The sequence below is a fragment of the Colletes latitarsis genome, unplaced genomic scaffold (assembly GCF_051014445.1).
Source record: "Colletes latitarsis isolate SP2378_abdomen unplaced genomic scaffold, iyColLati1 scaffold0027, whole genome shotgun sequence".
NCBI classification, from domain to species: Eukaryota; Metazoa; Arthropoda; class Insecta; order Hymenoptera; family Colletidae; genus Colletes; species Colletes latitarsis.
Genome location: NW_027488377.1, coordinates 1,709,078 through 1,732,565, shown reverse-complemented (window position 1 = coordinate 1,732,565; position 23,488 = coordinate 1,709,078).

Sequence of the window (23,488 nt, the reverse complement as noted above, 5' to 3'; positions counted from 1 at the left end):
CTAACCCAGACACAACCGGTGTTTCCCCCTATAATATTGACCGAAACCAGCTTTAATTGACTATTCCGGTGTGGTACCACATTACTACGTGATCCAAATCAGCAAGAGCCCAGGTTCTGGCCATTCAAGTATGCGGAAAATGCGAAAGTATGAGCTAGATGATGGCAAATACCAGACCTAACCCAGACATAACCGCCGTTATCCTCTAAAATATTGACCGAAACCAGCATTAGTTAACTGTTTCAGTTTGGTACCACATTACTACGTGATCCAAACCGGAAAAAACACAGGATCTGGCCAAGAAGAATGCAAAACATGCGATAGTATGAGGCAGATGATGGCAAATACCAGACCTAACCCAGACATAACCGGCCTTATCCTGTAAAAGATTAATCGGAACCAGGTTTAATTGACTGTTTCGGTGTGGCGCCACATTACTACGTGATCCAATCTAAAAAAAGCCCAGGTTCTGGCCATTCAAGTATGTGAAAAATGCGAAAGTGTGAGCTAGATGATGGCAAATACCAGACCTAACCCAGACATAACCGGCGTTATCCTCTAAAATATTAATCGGAACCTGGTTTCATTGACTTTATCGGTGTGGTACCACAATTCTACGTGATCCAAAACAGACAAAACCCAGGATCAGGCCAACAAGTATGCGAAAAATGCGAAAGTATGAGCTACATGATGGCAAATACCAGACCTAACCCAGACATAACCGCCGTTATCCTCTAAAATATTAATCGGAACCAGGCTTAATTGACTGTTTCGGTGTGGTCCCACATTACTACGTCATCCAATCTAAAAAAAGCCCAGGTTCTGGCCATTCAAGTAGGTGAAAAATGCGAAAGTATGAGTCAGATGATGGCAAATACCAGACCTAACCCAGATATAACTGGCGTTATCCTCTAAAATATTAATCGGAACCAGGTTTAATAGACAGTTTCAGTGTAGTACCACATTACTTAGTGATCCAAATCAGGAAAAAACACAGGATCTGGCCAACAAGAATGCAAAACATGCGATAGTATGAGGCAGATGATGGCAAATACCAGACCTAACCCAGACATAACCGGCGTTATCCTGTAAAAGATTAATCGGAACCAGGTTTAATTGACTGTTTCGGTGTGGCGCCACATTACTACGTGATCCAAATCAGAAAAAGCCCAGGATCTGGCCAACAAGTATGGGGAAAATGCGAAACTATGAGCTAGATGATGGCAAATACCAGACCTAACCCAGACATAACTGCCGTTATCCTCTAAAATATAAATTGCAACCAGGTTTAATTGACTGTTTCGGTGTGGTACCACATTATTACGTGATACAAATCAGAAAAAGCCCAGGTTCTGGCCATTCAAGTATGTGAAAAATGCGAAAGTGTGAGCTAGATGATGGCAAATACCAGACCTAACCCAGACATAACCGGCGTTATCCTCTAAAATATTAATCGGAACCAGGTTTCATTGACTTTATCGGTGTGGTACCACAATACTACGTGATCCAAAACAGACAAAACCCAGGATCAGGCCAACAAGTATGCGAAAAATGCGAAAGTATGAGCTACATGATGGCAAATACCAGACCTAACCCAGACATAACCGCCGTTATCCTCTAAAATATTAATCGGAACCAGGCTTAATTGACTGTTTCGGTGTGGTCCCACATTACTACGTCATCCAATCTAAAAAAAGCCCAGGTTCTGGCCATTCAAGTAGGTGAAAAATGCGAAAGTATGAGTCAGATGATGGCAAATACCAGACCTAACCCAGATATAACTGGCGTTATCCTCTAAAATATTAATCGGAACCAGGTTTAATAGACAGTTTCAGTGTAGTACCACATTACTAAGTGATCCAAATCAGGAAAAAACACAGGATCTGGCCAACAAGAATGCAAAACATGCGATAGTATGAGGCAGATGATGGCAAATACCAGACCTAACCCAGACATAACCGGCGTTATCCTGTAAAAGATTAATCGGAACCAGGTTTAATTGACTGTTTCGGTGTGGCGCCACATTACTACGTGATCCAAATCAGAAAAAGCCCAGGATCTGGCCAACAAGTATGGGGAAAATGCGAAACTATGAGCTAGATGATGGCAAATACCAGACCTAACCCAGACATAACTGCCGTTATCCTCTAAAATATAAATTGCAACCAGGTTTAATTGACTGTTTCGGTGTGGTACCACATTATTACGTGATACAAATCAGAAAAAGCCCAGGATCTGGCCATCAAGTATGCGAAAAATGCGATATTATGAGCAAGATGATGGCAAATACCAGACCAAACCCAGACATAACCGCCGTTATCCTCTAAAATATATATCGCAACCAGGTTTAATTGACAGTTTCAGTGTAGTACCACATTACTACCTGATCCAATCTAAAACAAGCCCAGGTTCTGGCCATTCAAGTATGCGAAAAATGCGAAAGTATGAGCTAGATGATGGCAAATACCAGACCTAACCCAGACATAACCGGCGTTATCCTCTAAAATATTAATCGGAACCAGGTTTCATTGACTTTATCGGTGTGGTACCACAATACTACGTGATCCAAAACAGACAAAACCCAGGATCAGGCCAACAAGTATGCCAAAAATGCGAAAGTATGAGACATATGATTACAAGTACCAGGCCTAACCCAGACACAACCGGTGTTTCCCCCTATAATATTGACCGAAACCAGCTTTAATTGATATATTTCGGTGTGGTACCGCAATACTACGTGATCCAAATCAGCAAGAGCTCAGGATCTGGCTGACAGGTATGCGAAAAATGCGAAAGTATGAGTCAGATGATGGCAAATACAAGACCTAACCCAGACATAACCGGCGTTATCCTCTAAAATATTAAACGGAACCAGGTTTAATTGACTTTTTCGTTGTGGTACCACAATACTACGTGATCCAAAACAGACAAAACCCAGGATCAGGCCAACAAGTATGCGAAAAATACGAAAGTTTGAGACAGATGATTATAAGTACCAGGCCTAACCCAGACACAATCGGTGTTTCCCCCTATAATATTGACCGAAACCAGCTTTAATTGACTATTTCGGTGTGGTACCACATTACTACGTGATCCAAATCAGCAAGAGCTCAGGATCTGGCCGACAGGTATGCGAAAAATGCGAAAGTATGAGTCAGATGATGGCAAATACAAGACCTAACCCAGACATAACTGGCGTTATCCTCTAAAATATTAATCGCAACCAGGTTTAATAGACAGTTTCAGTGTAGTACCACGTTACTAAGTGATCCAAATCAGGAAAAGCCCAGGATCTGGCCAACAAGTATGCGAAAAATGCGAAAGTATGAGCTAGATGATGGCAAATACCAGACCTAACCCAGACATATCCGGCGTTATCCTCTAAAATATTAATCGGAACCAGGTTTCATTGACTTTATCGGTGTGGTACCACAATACTACGTGATCCAAAACAGACAAAACCCAGGATCAGGCCAACAAGTATGCGAAAAATGCGAAAGTTTGAGACAGATGATTATAAGTACCAGGCCTAACCCAGACACAACCGGTGTTTCCCCCTATAATATTGACCGAAACCAGCTTTAATTGACTATTCAGGTGTGGTACCACATTACTACGTGATCCAAATCAGCAAGAGCCCAGGTTCTGGCCATTCAAGTATGCGGAAAATGCGAAAGTATGAGCTAGATGATGGCAAATACCAGACCTAACCCAGACATAACCGCCGTTATCCTCTAAAATATTGACCGAAACCAGCATTAGTTAACTGTTTCAGTTTGGTACCACATTACTACGTGATCCAAACCGGAAAAAACACAGGATCTGGCCAAGAAGAATGCAAAACATGCGATAGTATGAGGCAGATGATGGCAAATACCAGACCTAACCCAGACATAACCGGCCTTATCCTGTAAAAGATTAATCGGAACCAGGTTTAATTGACTGTTTCGGTGTGGCGCCACATTACTACGTGATCCAATCTAAAAAAAGCCCAGGTTCTGGCCATTCAAGTATGTGAAAAATGCGAAAGTGTGAGCTAGATGATGGCAAATACCAGACCTAACCCAGACATAACCGGCGTTATCCTCTAAAATATTAATCGGAACCTGGTTTCATTGACTTTATCGGTGTGGTACCACAATTCTACGTGATCCAAAACAGACAAAACCCAGGATCAGGCCAACAAGTATGCGAAAAATGCGAAAGTATGAGCTACATGATGGCAAATACCAGACCTAACCCAGACATAACCGCCGTTATCCTCTAAAATATTAATCGGAACCAGGCTTAATTGACTGTTTCGGTGTGGTCCCACATTACTACGTCATCCAATCTAAAAAAAGCCCAGGTTCTAGCCATTCAAGTAGGTGAAAAATGCGAAAGTATGAGTCAGATGATGGCAAATACCAGACCTAACCCAGATATAACTGGCGTTATCCTCTAAAATATTAATCGGAACCAGGTTTAATAGACAGTTTCAGTGTAGTACCACATTACTTAGTGATCCAAATCAGGAAAAAACACAGGATCTGGCCAACAAGAATGCAAAACATGCGACAGTATGAGGCAGATGATGGCAAATACCAGACCTAACCCAGACATAACCGGCGTTATCCTGTAAAAGATTAATCGGAACCAGGTTTAATTGACTGTTTCGGTGTGGCGCCACATTACTACGTGATCCAAATCAGAAAAAGCCCAGGATCTGGCCAACAAGTATGGGGAAAATGCGAAACTATGAGCTAGATGATGGCAAATACCAGACCTAACCCAGACATAACTGCCGTTATCCTCTAAAATATAAATTGCAACCAGGTTTAATTGACTGTTTCGGTGTGGTACCACATTATTACGTGATACAAATCAGAAAAAGCCCAGGTTCTGGCCATTCAAGTATGTGAAAAATGCGAAAGTGTGAGCTAGATGATGGCAAATACCAGACCTAACCCAGACATAACCGGCGTTATCCTCTAAAATATTAATCGGAACCAGGTTTCATTGACTTTATCGGTGTGGTACCACAATACTACGTGATCCAAAACAGACAAAACCCAGGATCAGGCCAACAAGTATGCGAAAAATGCGAAAGTATGAGCTACATGATGGCAAATACCAGACCTAACCCAGACATAACCGCCGTTATCCTCTAAAATATTAATCGGAACCAGGCTTAATTGACTGTTTCGGTGTGGTCCCACATTACTACGTCATCCAATCTAAAAAAAGCCCAGGTTCTGGCCATTCAAGTAGGTGAAAAATGCGAAAGTATGAGTCAGATGATGGCAAATACCAGACCTAACCCAGATATAACTGGCGTTATCCTCTAAAATATTAATCGGAACCAGGTTTAATAGACAGTTTCAGTGTAGTACCACATTACTAAGTGATCCAAATCAGGAAAAAACACAGGATCTGGCCAACAAGAATGCAAAACATGCGATAGTATGAGGCAGATGATGGCAAATACCAGACCTAACCCAGACATAACCGGCGTTATCCTGTAAAAGATTAATCGGAACCAGGTTTAATTGACTGTTTCGGTGTGGCGCCACATTACTACGTGATCCAAATCAGAAAAAGCCCAGGATCTGGCCAACAAGTATGGGGAAAATGCGAAACTATGAGCTAGATGATGGCAAATGCCAGACCTAACCCAGACATAACTGCCGTTATCCTCTAAAATATAAATTGCAACCAGGTTTAATTGACTGTTTCGGTGTGGTACCACATTATTACGTGATACAAATCAGAAAAAGCCCAGGATCTGGCCATCAAGTATGCGAAAAATGCGATATTATGAGCAAGATGATGGCAAATACCAGACCAAACCCAGACATAACCGCCGTTATCCTCTAAAATATATATCGCAACCAGGTTTAATTGACAGTTTCAGTGTAGTACCACATTACTACCTGATCCAATCTAAAACAAGCCCAGGTTCTGGCCATTCAAGTATGCGAAAAATGCGAAAGTATGAGCTAGATGATGGCAAATACCAGACCTAACCCAGACATAACCGGCGTTATCCTCTAAAATATTAATCGGAACCAGGTTTCATTGACTTTATCGGTGTGGTACCACAATACTACGTGATCCAAAACAGACAAAACCCAGGATCAGGCCAACAAGTATGCCAAAAATGCGAAAGTATGAGACATATGATTACAAGTACCAGGCCTAACCCAGACACAACCGGTGTTTCCCCCTATAATATTGACCGAAACCAGCTTTAATTGATATATTTCGGTGTGGTACCGCAATACTACGTGATCCAAATCAGCAAGAGCTCAGGATCTGGCTGACAGGTATGCGAAAAATGCGAAAGTATGAGTCAGATGATGGCAAATACAAGACCTAACCCAGACATAACCGGCGTTATCCTCTAAAATATTAAACGGAACCAGGTTTAATTGACTTTTTCGTTGTGGTACCACAATACTACGTGATCCAAAACAGACAAAACCCAGGATCAGGCCAACAAGTATGCGAAAAATACGAAAGTTTGAGACAGATGATTATAAGTACCAGGCCTAACCCAGACACAATCGGTGTTTCCCCCTATAATATTGACCGAAACCAGCTTTAATTGACTATTTCGGTGTGGTACCACATTACTACGTGATCCAAATCAGCAAGAGCTCAGGATCTGGCCGACAGGTATGCGAAAAATGCGAAAGTATGAGTCAGATGATGGCAAATACCAGACCTAACCCAGACGTAACCGGTGTTTCCCCCTAAAATCTTGATTGAAACCAGCTTTAATTGACTATTTCGGTTTGGTACCACATTACTACCTGATCCAAATCAGCAAGAGACCAGAATCTGGCCAACAAGTATGCGAAAAATGCGAAAGTGTGAGCCAGATGATTGCAAATACGAGAACTAGCCCAGACATAACCGGCGTTATCCTCTAAAATATTAATCGGAAACAGGATTAATTGACTGCTCCAGAGTGGTACCACATTACTACGTGATCCAAATCAGCAAAAGCCCAGGATCTGGCCAACAAGTATGAGAAAAATGCGATAGTATGAGCTAGATGATGGCAAATACTAGACCTAACCCAGACATAACCGGTGTTTCCCCCTAAAATATTAATCGTAACCAAGTTTAGTTGGCTGCTTCTGTGTGGTACCACGTTACTACGTGAGCCAAATCAACAAAAGCCCAGGATCTGGCCAACAAGTATGCGAAAAATGCGAAAGTATGAGCTGGATGATGGCAAATACCAGACCTAACCCAGACGTAACCGGTGTTTCCCCCTAAACTATTGATTGAAACCAGCTATAATTGACTGTTTCGTTTTGGTACCACATTACTACCTGATCGAAATCAGCAAGAGCCCAGAATCTGGCCAACAGGTATGAGAAAAATGCAAAAGTATGAGTCAGATGATGGCAAATACCAGACCAAACCCTGACATAACCGGCGTTATCCTCTAAACTATTAATCGGAACCAGGTTTAATAGACAGTTTCAGTGTAGTACCACATTACTACCTGATCCAATCTAAAAAAGGCCCAGGTTCTGGCCATTCAAGTATGCGAAACATGCGAAAGTATGAGCTAGATGATGACAAATACCAGACCTAACCCAGACATAACCGCCGTTATCCTCTAAAATATTAATCGGAACCAGGCTTAATTGACTGTTTCGGTGTGGTCCTACATTACTACGTGATCCAATCTAAAAAAAGCCCAGGTTCTGGCCATTCAAGTATGTGAAAAATGCGAAAGTGTGAGCTAGATGATGGCAAATACCAGACCTAACCCAGACATAACCGGCGTTAACCTCTAAAATATAAATCGGATCCAGGTTTCATTGACTTTATCGGTGTGGTACCACAATACTACGTGATCCAAAACAGACAAAACCCAGGATCAGGCGAACAAGTATGCGAAAAATGCGAAAGTATGAGCTACATGATGGCAAATACCAGACCTAACCCAGACATAACCGCCGTTATCCTCTAAAATATTAATCGGAACCAGGCTTAATTGACTGTTTCGGTGTGGTCCCACATTACTACGTCACCCAATCTAAAAAAAGCCCAGGTTCTGGCCATTCAGGTATGTGAAAAATGCGAAAGTGTGAGCTAGATGATGGCAAATACCAGACCTAACCCAGACATAACCGGCGTTATCCTCTAAAATATTAATCGGAATCAGGTTTCATTGACTTTATCGGTGTGGTACCACAATACTACGTGATCCAAAACAGACAAAACCCACTATCTGGCCAACAAGAATGCAAAACATGCGATAGTATGAGGCAGATGATGGCAAATACCAGACCTAACCCAGACATAACCGGCGTTATCCTGTAAAAGATTAATCGGAACCAGGTTTAATTGACTGTTTCGGTGTGGCGCCACATTACTACGTGATCCAAATCAGAAAAAGCCCAGGATCTGGCCAACAAGTATGCGAAAAATGCGAAACTATGAGCTAGATGATGGCAAATACCAGACCTAACCCAGACATAACTGCCGTTATCCTCTAGAATATAAATTGCAACCAGGTTTAATTGACTGTTTCGGTGTGGTACCACATTATTACGTGATACAAATCAGAAAAAGCCCAGGATCTGGCCATCAACTATGCGAAAAATGCGATATTATGAGCAAGATGATGGCAAATACCAGACCAAACCCAGACATAACCGCCGTTATCCTCTAAAATATATATCGCAACCAGGTTTAATTGACAGTTTCAGTGTAGTACCACATTACTACCTGATCCAATCTAAAACAAGCCCTGGTTCTGGCCATTCAAGTATGCGAAAAATGCGAAAGTATGAGCTAGATGATGGCAAATACCAGACCTAACCCAGACATATCCGGCGTTATCCTCTAAAATATTAATCGGAACCAGGTTTCATTGACTTTATCGATGTGGTACCACAATACTACGTGATCCAAAACAGACAAAACCCAGGATCAGGCCAACAAGTATGCCAAAAATGCGAAAGTATGAGACATATGATTACAAGTACCAGGCCTAACCCAGACACAACTGGTGTTTCCCCCTATAATATTGATCGAAACCAGCTTTAATTGATATATTTCGGTGTGGTACCACAATACTACGTGATCCAAATCAGCAAGAGCTCAGGATCTGGCCGACAGGTATGCGAAAAATGCGAAAGTATGAGTCAGATGATGGCAAATACAAGACCTAACCCAGACATAACTGGCGTTATCCTCTAAAATATTAATCGCAACCAGGTTTAATAGACAGTTTCAGTGTAGTACCACATTACTAAGTGATCCAAATCAGGAAAAGCCCAGGATCTGGCCAACAAGTATGCGAAAAATGCGAAAGTATGAGCTAGATGATGGCAAATACCAGACCTAACCCAGACGTAACCGGTGATTCCCCCTAAAATATTGATTGAAACCAGCTTTAATTGACTGTTTCGTTTTGGTACCACATTACTACCTGATCCAAATCAGCAAGAGCCCAGAATCTGGCCAACAAGTATGCGAAAAATGCAAAAGTATGAGTCAGATGATGGCAAATACCAGAACTAACCCTGACATAACCGGCGTTACCCTCTAAAATATTAATCGGTACCAGGTTTAATAGACAGTTTCAGTGTAGTACCACATTACTACCTGATCCAAACTAAAAAAAGCCCAGGTTCTGGCCATTCAAGTATGCGAAAAATGCGAAAGTATGAGCTAGATGATGGCAAATACCAGACCTAACCCAGACATAACCGGCGTTATCCTCTAAAATATTAATCGGAACCAGGTTTAATTGACTTTTTCGTTGTGGTACCACAATACTACGTGATCCAAAACAGACAAAACCCAGGATCAGGCCAACAAGTATGCGAAAAATGCGAAAGTTTGAGACAGATGATTATAAGTACCAGGCCTAACCCAGACACAACCGGTGTTTCCCCCTATAATATTGACCGAAACCAGCTTTAATTGACTATTCCGGTGTGGTACCACATTACTACGTGATCCAAATCAGCAAGAGCCCAGGTTCTGGCCATTCAAGTATGTGAAAAATGCGAAAGTGTGAGCTAGATGATGGCAAATACCAGACCTAACCCAGACATAACCGGCGTTATCCTCTAAAATATTAATCGGAACCAGGTTTCATTGACTTTATCGGTGTGGTACCACAATACTACGTGATCCAAAACAGACAAAACCCAGGATCAGGCCAACAAGTATGCGAAAAATGCGAAAGTATGAGCTACATGATGGCAAATACCAGACCTAACCCAGACATAACCGCCGTTATCCTCTAAAATATTAATCGGAACCAGGCTTAATTGACTGTTTCGGTGTGGTCCCACATTACTACGTCATCCAATCTAAAAAAAGCCCAGGTTCTGGCCATTCAAGTAGGTGAAAAATGCGAAAGTATGAGTCAGATGATGGCAAATACCAGACCTAACCCAGATATAACTGGCGTTATCCTCTAAAATATTAATCGGAACCAGGTTTAATAGACAGTTTCAGTGTAGTACCACATTACTACCTGATCCAAACTAAAAAAAGCCCAGGTTCTGGCCATTCAAGTATGCGAAAAATGCGAAAGTATGAGCTAGATGATGGCAAATACCAGACCTAACCCAGACATAACCGGCGTTATCCTCTAAAATATTAATCGGAACCAGGTTTCATTGACTTTATCGGTGTGGTACCACAATACTACGTGATCCAAAACAGACAAAACCCAGGATCAGGCCAACAAGTATGCCAAAAATGCGAAAGTATGAGACATATGATTACAAGTACCAGGCCTAACCCAGACACAACCGGTGTTTCCCCCTATAATATTGACCGAAACCAGCTTTAATTGATATATTTCGGTGTGGTACCACAATACTACGTGATCCAAATCAGCAAGAGCTCAGGATCTGGCTGACAGGTATGCGAAAAATGCGAAAGTATGAGTCAGATGATGGCAAATACAAGACCTAACCCAGACATAACCGGCGTTATCCTCTAAAATATTAAACGGAACCAGGTTTAATTGACTTTTTCGTTGTGGTACCACAATACTACGTGATCCAAAACAGACAAAACCCAGGATCAGGCCAACAAGTATGCGAAAAATACGAAAGTTTGAGACAGATGATTATAAGTACCAGGCCTAACCCAGACACAATCGGTGTTTCCCCGTATAATATTGACCGAAACCAGCTTTAATTGACTATTTCGGTGTGGTACCACATTACTACGTGATCCAAATCAGCAAGAGCTCAGGATCTGGCCGACAGGTATGCGAAAAATGCGAAAGTATGAGTCAGATGATGGCAAATACAAGACCTAACCCAGACATAACTGGCGTTATCCTCTAAAATATTAATCGCAACCAGGTTTAATAGACAGTTTCAGTGTAGTACCACGTTACTAAGTGATCCCAATCAGGAAAAGCCCAGGATCTGGCCAACAAGTATGCGAAAAATGCGAAAGTATGAGCTAGATGATGGCAAATACCAGACCTAACCCAGACATATCCGGCGTTATCCTCTAAAATATTAATCGGAACCAGGTTTCATTGACTTTATCGGTGTGGTACCACAATACTACGTGATCCAAAACAGACAAAACCCAGGATCAGGCCAACAAGTATGCGAAAAATGCGAAAGTTTGAGACAGATGATTATAAGTACCAGGCCTAACCCAGACACAACCGGTGTTTCCCCCTATAATATTGACCGAAACCAGCTTTAATTGACTATTCCGGTGTGGTACCACATTACTACGTGATCCAAATCAGCAAGAGCCCAGGTTCTGGCCATTCAAGTATGCGGAAAATGCGAAAGTATGAGCTAGATGATGGCAAATACCAGACCTAACCCAGACATAACCGCCGTTATCCTCTAAAATATTGACCGAAACCAGCATTAGTTAACTGTTTCAGTTTGGTACCACATTACTACGTGATCCAAACCGGAAAAAACACAGGATCTGGCCAAGAAGAATGCAAAACATGCGATAGTATGAGGCAGATGATGGCAAATACCAGACCTAACCCAGACATAACCGGCCTTATCCTGTAAAAGATTAATCGGAACCAGGTTTAATTGACTGTTTCGGTGTGGCGCCACATTACTACGTGATCCAATCTAAAAAAAGCCCAGGTTCTGGCCATTCAAGTATGTGAAAAATGCGAAAGTGTGAGCTAGATGATGGCAAATACCAGACCTAACCCAGACATAACCGGCGTTATCCTCTAAAATATTAATCGGAACCTGGTTTCATTGACTTTATCGGTGTGGTACCACAATTCTACGTGATCCAAAACAGACAAAACCCAGGATCAGGCCAACAAGTATGCGAAAAATGCGAAAGTATGAGCTACATGATGGCAAATACCAGACCTAACCCAGACATAACCGCCGTTATCCTCTAAAATATTAATCGGAACCAGGCTTAATTGACTGTTTCGGTGTGGTCCCACATTACTACGTCATCCAATCTAAAAAAAGCCCAGGTTCTGGCCATTCAAGTAGGTGAAAAATGCGAAAGTATGAGTCAGATGTTGGCAAATACCAGACCTAACCCAGATATAACTGGCGTTATCCTCTAAAATATTAATCGGAACCAGGTTTAATAGACAGTTTCAGTGTAGTACCACATTACTTAGTGATCCAAATCAGGAAAAAACACAGGATCTGGCCAACAAGAATGCAAAACATGCGATAGTATGAGGCAGATGATGGCAAATACCAGACCTAACCCAGACATAACCGGCGTTATCCTGTAAAAGATTAATCGGAACCAGGTTTAATTGACTGTTTCGGTGTGGCGCCACATTACTACGTGATCCAAATCAGAAAAAGCCCAGGATCTGGCCAACAAGTATGGGGAAAATGCGAAACTATGAGCTAGATGATGGCAAATACCAGACCTAACCCAGACATAACTGCCGTTATCCTCTAAAATATAAATTGCAACCAGGTTTAATTGACTGTTTCGGTGAGGTACCACATTATTACGTGATACAAATCAGAAAAAGCCCAGGTTCTGGCCATTCAAGTATGTGAAAAATGCGAAAGTGTGAGCTAGATGATGGCAAATACCAGACCTAACCCAGACATAACCGGCGTTATCCTCTAAAATATTAATCGGAACCAGGTTTCATTGACTTTATCGGTGTGGTACCACAATACTACGTGATCCAAAACAGACAAAACCCAGGATCAGGCCAACAAGTATGCGAAAAATGCGAAAGTATGAGCTACATGATGGCAAATACCAGACCTAACCCAGACATAACCGCCGTTATCCTCTAAAATATTAATCGGAACCAGGCTTAATTGACTGTTTCGGTGTGGTCCCACATTACTACGTCATCCAATCTAAAAAAAGCCCAGGTTCTGGCCATTCAAGTAGGTGAAAAATGCGAAAGTATGAGTCAGATGATGGCAAATACCAGACCTAACCCAGATATAACTGGCGTTATCCTCTAAAATATTAATCGGAACCAGGTTTAATAGACAGTTTCAGTGTAGTACCACATTACTAAGTGATCCAAATCAGGAAAAAACACAGGATCTGGCCAACAAGAATGCAAAACATGCGATAGTATGAGGCAGATGATGGCAAATACCAGACCTAACCCAGACATAACCGGCGTTATCCTGTAAAAGATTAATCGGAACCAGGTTTAATTGACTGTTTCGGTGTGGCGCCACATTACTACGTGATCCAAATCAGAAAAAGCCCAGGATCTGGCCAACAAGTATGGGGAAAATGCGAAACTATGAGCTAGATGATGGCAAATACCAGACCTAACCCAGACATAACTGCCGTTATCCTCTAAAATATAAATTGCAACCAGGTTTAATTGACTGTTTCGGTGTGGTACCACATTATTACGTGATACAAATCAGAAAAAGCCCAGGATCTGGCCATCAAGTATGCGAAAAATGCGATATTATGAGCAAGATGATGGCAAATACCAGACCAAACCCAGACATAACCGCCGTTATCCTCTAAAATATATATCGCAACCAGGTTTAATTGACAGTTTCAGTGTAGTACCACATTACTACCTGATCCAATCTAAAACAAGCCCAGGTTCTGGCCATTCAAGTATGCGAAAAATGCGAAAGTATGAGCTAGATGATGGCAAATACCAGACCTAACCCAGACATAACCGGCGTTATCCTCTAAAATATTAATCGGAACCAGGTTTCATTGACTTTATCGGTGTGGTACCACAATACTACGTGATCCAAAACAGACAAAACCCAGGATCAGGCCAACAAGTATGCCAAAAATGCGAAAGTATGAGACATATGATTACAAGTACCAGGCCTAACCCAGACACAACCGGTGTTTCCCCCTATAATATTGACCGAAACCAGCTTTAATTGATATATTTCGGTGTGGTACCGCAATACTACGTGATCCAAATCAGCAAGAGCTCAGGATCTGGCTGACAGGTATGCGAAAAATGCGAAAGTATGAGTCAGATGATGGCAAATACAAGACCTAACCCAGACATAACCGGCGTTATCCTCTAAAATATTAAACGGAACCAGGTTTAATTGACTTTTTCGTTGTGGTACCACAATACTACGTGATCCAAAACAGACAAAACCCAGGATCAGGCCAACAAGTATGCGAAAAATACGAAAGTTTGAGACAGATGATTATAAGTACCAGGCCTAACCCAGACACAATCGGTGTTTCCCCCTATAATATTGACCGAAACCAGCTTTAATTGACTATTTCGGTGTGGTACCACATTACTACGTGATCCAAATCAGCAAGAGCTCAGGATCTGGCCGACAGGTATGCGAAAAATGCGAAAGTATGAGTCAGATGATGGCAAATACCAGACCTAACCCAGACGTAACCGGTGTTTCCCCCTAAAATCTTGATTGAAACCAGCTTTAATTGACTATTTCGGTTTGGTACCACATTACTACCTGATCCAAATCAGCAAGAGACCAGAATCTGGCCAACAAGTATGCGAAAAATGCGAAAGTGTGAGCCAGATGATTGCAAATACGAGAACTAGCCCAGACATAACCGGCGTTATCCTCTAAAATATTAATCGGAAACAGGATTAATTGACTGCTCCAGAGTGGTACCACATTACTACGTGATCCAAATCAGCAAAAGCCCAGGATCTGGCCAACAAGTATGAGAAAAATGCGATAGTATGAGCTAGATGATGGCAAATACTAGACCTAACCCAGACATAACCGGTGTTTCCCCCTAAAATATTAATCGTAACCAAGTTTAGTTGGCTGCTTCTGTGTGGTACCACGTTACTACGTGAGCCAAATCAACAAAAGCCCAGGATCTGGCCAACAAGTATGCGAAAAATGCGAAAGTATGAGCTGGATGATGGCAAATACCAGACCTAACCCAGACGTAACCGGTGTTTCCCCCTAAACTATTGATTGAAACCAGCTATAATTGACTGTTTCGTTTTGGTACCACATTACTACCTGATCGAAATCAGCAAGAGCCCAGAATCTGGCCAACAGGTATGAGAAAAATGCAAAAGTATGAGTCAGATGATGGCAAATACCAGACCAAACCCTGACATAACCGGCGTTATCCTCTAAACTATTAATCGGAACCAGGTTTAATAGACAGTTTCAGTGTAGTACCACATTACTACCTGATCCAATCTAAAAAAAGCCCAGGTTCTGGCCATTCAAGTATGCGAAACATGCGAAAGTATGAGCTAGATGATGACAAATACCAGACCTAACCCAGACATAACCGCCGTTATCCTCTAAAATATTAATCGGAACCAGGCTTAATTGACTGTTTCGGTGTGGTCCTACATTACTACGTGATCCAATCTAAAAAAAGCCCAGGTTCTGGCCATTCAAGTATGTGAAAAATGCGAAAGTGTGAGCTAGATGATGGCAAAAACCAGACCTAACCCAGACATAACCGGCGTTATCCTCTAAAATATAAATCGGATCCAGGTTTCATTGACTTTATCGGTGTGGTACCACAATACTACGTGATCCAAAACAGACAAAACCCAGGATCAGGCGAACAAGTATGCGAAAAATGCGAAAGTATGAGCTACATGATGGCAAATACCAGACCTAACCCAGACATAACCGCCGTTATCCTCTAAAATATTAATCGGAACCAGGCTTAATTGACTGTTTCGGTGTGGTCCCACATTACTACGTCACCCAATCTAAAAAAAGCCCAGGTTCTGGCCATTCAGGTATGTGAAAAATGCGAAAGTGTGAGCTAGATGATGGCAAATACCAGACCTAACCCAGACATAACCGGCGTTATCCTCTAAAATATTAATCGGAATCAGGTTTCATTGACTTTATCGGTGTGGTACCACAATACTACGTGATCCAAAACAGACAAAACCCAGGATCTGGCCAACAAGAATGCAAAACATGCGATAGTATGAGGCAGATGATGGCAAATACCAGACCTAACCCAGACATAACCGGCGTTATCCTGTAAAAGATTAATCGGAACCAGGTTTAATTGACTGTTTCGGTGTGGCGCCACATTACTACGTGATCCAAATCAGAAAAAGCCCAGGATCTGGCCAACAAGTATGCGAAAAATGCGAAACTATGAGCTAGATGATGGCAAATACCAGACCTAACCCAGACATAACTGCCGTTATCCTCTAGAATATAAATTGCAACCAGGTTTAATTGACTGTTTCGGTGTGGTACCACATTATTACGTGATACAAATCAGAAAAAGCCCAGGATCTGGCCATCAACTATGCGAAAAATGCGATATTATGAGCAAGATGATGGCAAATACCAGACCAAACCCAGACATAACCGCCGTTATCCTCTAAAATATATATCGCAACCAGGTTTAATTGACAGTTTCAGTGTAGTACCACATTACTACCTGATCCAATCTAAAACAAGCCCTGGTTCTGGCCATTCAAGTATGCGAAAAATGCGAAAGTATGAGCTAGATGATGGCAAATACCAGACCTAACCCAGACATATCCGGCGTTATCCTCTAAAATATTAATCGGAACCAGGTTTCATTGACTTTATCGATGTGGTACCACAATACTACGTGATCCAAAACAGACAAAACCCAGGATCAGGCCAACAAGTATGCCAAAAATGCGAAAGTATGAGACATATGATTACAAGTACCAGGCCTAACCCAGACACAACTGGTGTTTCCCCCTATAATATTGATCGAAACCAGCTTTAATTGATATATTTCGGTGTGGTACCACAATACTACGTGATCCAAATCAGCAAGAGCTCAGGATCTGGCCGACAGGTATGCGAAAAATGCGAAAGTATGAGTCAGATGATGGCAAATACAAGACCTAACCCAGACATAACTGGCGTTATCCTCTAAAATATTAATCGCAACCAGGTTTAATAGACAGTTTCAGTGTAGTACCACATTACTAAGTGATCCAAATCAGGAAAAGCCCAGGATCTGGCCAACAAGTATGCGAAAAATGCGAAAGTATGAGCTAGATGATGGCAAATACCAGACCTAACCCAGACGTAACCGGTGATTCCCCCTAAAATATTGATTGAAACCAGCTTTAATTGACTGTTTCGTTTTGGTACCACATTACTACCTGATCCAAATCAGCAAGAGCCCAGAATCTGGCCAACAAGTATGCGAAAAATGCAAAAGTATGAGTCAGATGATGGCAAATACCAGAACTAACCCTGACATAACCGGCGTTATCCTCTAAAATATTAATCGGTACCAGGTTTAATAGACAGTTTCAGTGTAGTACCACATTACTACCTGATCCAAACTAAAAAAAGCCCAGGTTCTGGCCATTCAAGTATGCGAAAAATGCGAAAGTATGAGCTAGATGATGGCAAATACCAGACCTAACCCAGACATAACCGGCGTTATCCTCTAAAATATTAATCGGAACCAGGTTTAATTGACTTTTTCGTTGTGGTACCACAATACTACGTGATCCAAAACAGACAAAACCCAGGATCAGGCCAACAAGTATGCGAAAAATGCGAAAGTTTGAGACAGATGATTATAAGTACCAGGCCTAACCCAGACACAACCGGTGTTTCCCCCTATAATATTGACCGAAACCAGCTTTAATTGACTATTCCGGTGTGGTACCACATTACTACGTGATCCAAATCAGCAAGAGCCCAGGTTCTGGCCATTCAAGTATGTGAAAAATGCGAAAGTGTGAGCTAGATGATGGCAAATACCAGACCTAACCCAGACATAACCGGCGTTATCCTCTAAAATATTAATCGGAACCAGGTTTCATTGACTTTATCGGTGTGGTACCACAATACTACGTGATCCAAAACAGACAAAACCCAGGATCAGGCCAACAAGTATGCGAAAAATGCGAAAGTATGAGCTACATGATGGCAAATACCAGACCTAACCCAGACATAACCGCCGTTATCCTCTAAAATATTAATCGGAACCAGGCTTAATTGACTGTTTCGGTGTGGTCCCACATTACTACGTCATCCAATCTAAAAAAAGCCCAGGTTCTGGCCATTCAAGTATGCGAAAAATGCGAAAGTATGAGTCAGATGATGGCAAATACCAGACCAAACCCTGACATAACCGGCGTTATCCTCTAAACTATTAATCGGAACCAGGTTTAATAGACAGTTTCAGTGTAGTACCACATTACTACCTGATCCAATCTAAAAAAAGCCCAGGTTCTGGCCATTCAAGTATGCGAAACATGCGAAAGTATGAGCTAGATGATGACAAATACCAGACCTAACCCAGACATAACCGCCGTTATCCTCTAAAATATTAATCGGAACCAGGCTTAATTGACTGTTTCGGTGTGGTCCCACATTACTACGTGATCCAATCTAAAAAAAGCCCAGGTTCTGGCCATTCAAGTATGTGAAAAATGCGAAAGTGTGAGCTAGATGATGGCAAATACCAGACCTAACCCAGACATAACCGGCGTTATCCTCTAAAATATAAATCGGATCCAGGTTTCATTGACTTTATCGGTGTGGTACCACAATACTACGTGATCCAAATCAGAAAAAGCCCAGGATCTGGCCAACAAGTATGCGAAAAATGCGAAACTCTGAGCTAGATGATGGCAAATACCAGACCTAACCCAGACATAACTGCCGTTATCCTCTAGAATATAAATTGCAACCAGGTTTAATTGACTGTTTCGGTGTGGTACCACATTATTACGTGATACAAATCAGAAAAAGCCCAGGATCTGGCCATCAACTATGCGAAAAATGCGATATTATGAGCAAGATGATGGCAAATACCAGACCAAACCCAGACATAACCGCCGTTATCCTCTAAAATATATATCGCAACCAGGTTTAATTGACAGTTTCAGTGTAGTACCACATTACTACCTGATCCAATCTAAAACAAGCCCTGGTTCTGGCCATTCAAGTATGCGAAAAATGCGAAAGTATGAGCTAGATGATGGCAAATACCAGACCTAACCCAGACATATCCGGCGTTATCCTCTAAAATATTAATCGGAACCAGGTTTCATTGACTTTATCGATGTGGTACCACAATACTACGTGATCCAAAACAGACAAAACCCAGGATCAGGCCAACAAGTATGCCAAAAATGCGAAAGTATGAGACATATGATTACAAGTACCAGGCCTAACCCAGACACAACTGGTGTTTCCCCCTATAATATTGATCGAAACCAGCTTTAATTGATATATTTCGGTGTGGTACCACAATACTACGTGATCCAAATCAGCAAGAGCTCAGGATCTGGCCGACAGGTATGCGAAAAATGCGAAAGTATGAGTCAGATGATGGCAAATACAAGACCTAACCCAGACATAACTGGCGTTATCCTCTAAAATATTAATCGCAACCAGGTTTAATAGACAGTTTCAGTGTAGTACCACATTACTAAGTGATCCAAATCAGGAAAAGCCCAGGATCTGGCCAACAAGTATGCGAAAAATGCGAAAGTATGAGCTAGATGATGGCAAATACCAGACCTTACCCAGACATAACCGCCGTTATCCTCTAAAATGTTAATCGGAACCAGGCTTAATTGACTGTTTCGGTGTGGTGCCACATTACTACGTGATCCAATCTAAAAAAAGCCCAGGTTCTGGCCACTCAAGTGTGTGAAAAATGCGAAAGTGTGAGCTAGATGATGGCAAATACCAGACCTAACCCAGACGTATCCGGTGTTTCCCCCTAAAATATTGATTGAAACCAGGTTTAATTGACTTTTTCGGTGTGGTACCATATTACTACGTAATCCAAACCGGAAAAAACCCAGGATCTGGCCAAGAAGTATGCGAAAAATGAGAAAGTATGAGCCAGATGATTGCAAATACGAGAACTAGCCCAGACATAACCGGCGTTATCCTCTAAAATATTAATCGGAAACAGGATTAATTGACTGCTCCAGAGTGGTACCACATTACTACGTGATCCAAATCAGCAAAAGCCCAGGATCTGGCCAACAAGTATGAGAAAAATGCGATAGTATGAGCTAGATGATGGCAAATACTAGACCTAACCCAGACATAACCGGTGTTTCCCCCTAAAATATTAATCGTAACCAAGTTTAGTTGGCTGCTTCTGTGTGGTACCACGTTACTACGTGAGCCAAATCAACAAAAGCCCAGGATCTGGCCAACAAGTATGCGAAAAATGCGAAAGTATGAGCTGGATGATGGCAAATACCAGACCTAACCCAGACGTAACCGGTGTTTCCCCCTAAACTATTGATTGAAACCAGCTATAATTGACTGTTTCGTTTTGGTACCACATTACTACCTGATCCAAATCAGCAAGCGCCCAGAATCTGGCCAACAGGTATGAGAAAAATGCAAAAGTATGAGTCAGATGATGGCAAATACCAGACCAAACCCTGACATAACCGGCGTTATCCTCTAAAATATTAATCGGAACCAGGTTTAATAGACAGTTTCAGTGTAGTACCACATTACTACCTGATCCAATCTAAAAAAAGCCCAGGTTCTGGCCATTCAAGTATGCGAAACATGCGAAAGTATGAGCTAGATGATGACAAATACCAGACCTAACCCAGACATAACCGCCGTTATCCTCTAAAATATTAATCGGAACCAGGCTTAATTGACTGTTTCGGTGTGGTCCCACATTACTACGTGATCCAATCTAAAAAAAGCCCAGGTTCTGGCCATTCAAGCATGTGAAAAATGCAAAAGTGTGAGCTAGATGATGGCAAATACCAGACCTAACCCAGACATAACCGGCGTTATCCTCTAAAATATAAATCGGAACCAGGTTTCATTGACTTTATCGGTGTGGTACCACAATACTACGTGATCCAAAACAGACAAAACCCAGGCGAACAAGTATGCGAAAAATGCGAAAGTATGAGCTACATGATGGCAAATACCAGACCTAACCCAGACATAACCGCCGTTATCCTCTAAAATATTAATCGGAACCAGGCTTAATTGACTGTTTCGGTGTGGTCCCACATTACTACGTCACCCAATCTAAAAAAAGCCCAGGTTCTGGCCATTCAAGTATGTGAAAAATGCGAAAGTGTGAGCTAGATGATGGCAAATACCAGACCTAACCCAGACATAACCGGCGTTATCCTCTAAAATATTAATCGGAATCAGGTTTCATTGACTTTATCGGTGTGGTACCACAATACTACGTGATCCAAAACAGACAAAACCCAGGATCAGGCGAACAAGTATGCGAAAAATGCGAAAGTATGAGCTACATGATGGCAAATACCAGACCTAACCCAGACATAACCGCCGTTATCCTCTAAAATATTAATCGGAACCAGGCTTAATTGACTGTTTCGGTGTGGTCCCACATTACTACGTCATCCAATCTAAAAAAAGCCCAGGTTCTGGCCATTCAAGTAGGTGAAAAATGCGAAAGTATGAGTCAGATGATGGCAAATACCAGACCTAACCCAGATATAACTGGCGTTATCCTCTAGAATATAAATTGCAACCAGGTTTAATTGACTGTTTCGGTGTGGTACCACATTATTACGTGATACAAATCAGAAAAAGCCCAGGATCTGGCCATCAAGTATGCGAAAAATGCGATATTATGAGCAAGATGATGGCAAATACTAGACCAAACCCAGACATAACCGCCGTTATCCTCTAAAATATATATCGCAACCAGGTTTAATTGACAGTTTCAGTGTAGTACCACATTACTACCTGATCCAATCTAAAACAAGCCCTGGTTCTGGCCATTCAAGTATGCGAAAAATGCGAAAGTATGAGCTAGATGATGGCAAATACCAGACCTAACCCAGACATATCCGGCGTTATCCTCTAAAATATTAATCGGAACCAGGTTTCATTGACTTTATCGGTGTGGTACCACAATACTACGTGATCCAAAACAGACAAAACCCAGGATCAGGCCAACAAGTATGCCAAAAATGCGAAAGTATGAGACATATGATTACAAGTACCAGGCCTAACCCAGACACAACTGGTGTTTCCCCCTATAATATTGATCGAAACCAGCTTTAATTGATATATTTCGGTGTGGTACCACAATACTACGTGATCCAAATCAGCAAGAGCTCAGGATCTGGCCGACAGGTATGCGAAAAATGCGAAAGTATGAGTCAGATGATGGCAAATACAAGACCTAACCCAGACATAACTGGCGTTATCCTCTAAAATATTAATCGCAACCAGGTTTAATAGACAGTTTCAGTGTAGTACCACATTACTAAGTGATCCAAATCAGGAAAAGCCCAGGATCTGGCCAACAAGTATGCGAAAAATGCGAAAGTATGAGCTAGATGATGGCAAATACCAGACCTAACCCAGACGTAACCGGTGATTCCCCCTAAAATATTGATTGAAACCAGATTTAATTGACTGTTTCGTTTTGGTACCACATTACTACCTGATCCAAATCAGCAAGAGCCCAGAATCTGGCCAACAAGTATGCGAAAAATGCAAAAGTATGAGTCAGATGATGGCAAATACCAGAACTAACCCTGACATAACCGGCGTTATCCTCTAAAATATTAATCGGTACCAGGTTTAATAGACAGTTTCAGTGTAGTACCACATTACTACCTGATCCAAACTAAAAAAAGCCCAGGTTCTGGCCATTCAAGTATGCGAAAAATGCGAAAGTATGAGTCAGATGATGGCAAATACCAGACCTAACTCAGATATAACTGGCGTTATGCTCTAAAATATTAATCGCAACCAGGTATAATTGACTGTTTCGGTGTGGTACCACATTACTATGTAATCCTAACCAGAAAAAGCCCAGGATCTAGACAACAGATATGCGAAAAATGCGAAAGTATGAGTCAGATGATTGCAAATACCAGACCTAACCCAGACATAACCGGCGTTATCCTCTAAAATATTAATCGGAACCAGGTTTCATTGACTTTATCGGTGTGGTACCACAATACTACGTGATCCAAAACAGACAAAACCCAGGATCTGGCCATCAAGTATGCGAAAAATGCGATATTATGAGCAAGATGATGGCAAATACCAGACCAAACCCAGACATAACCGCCGTTATCCTC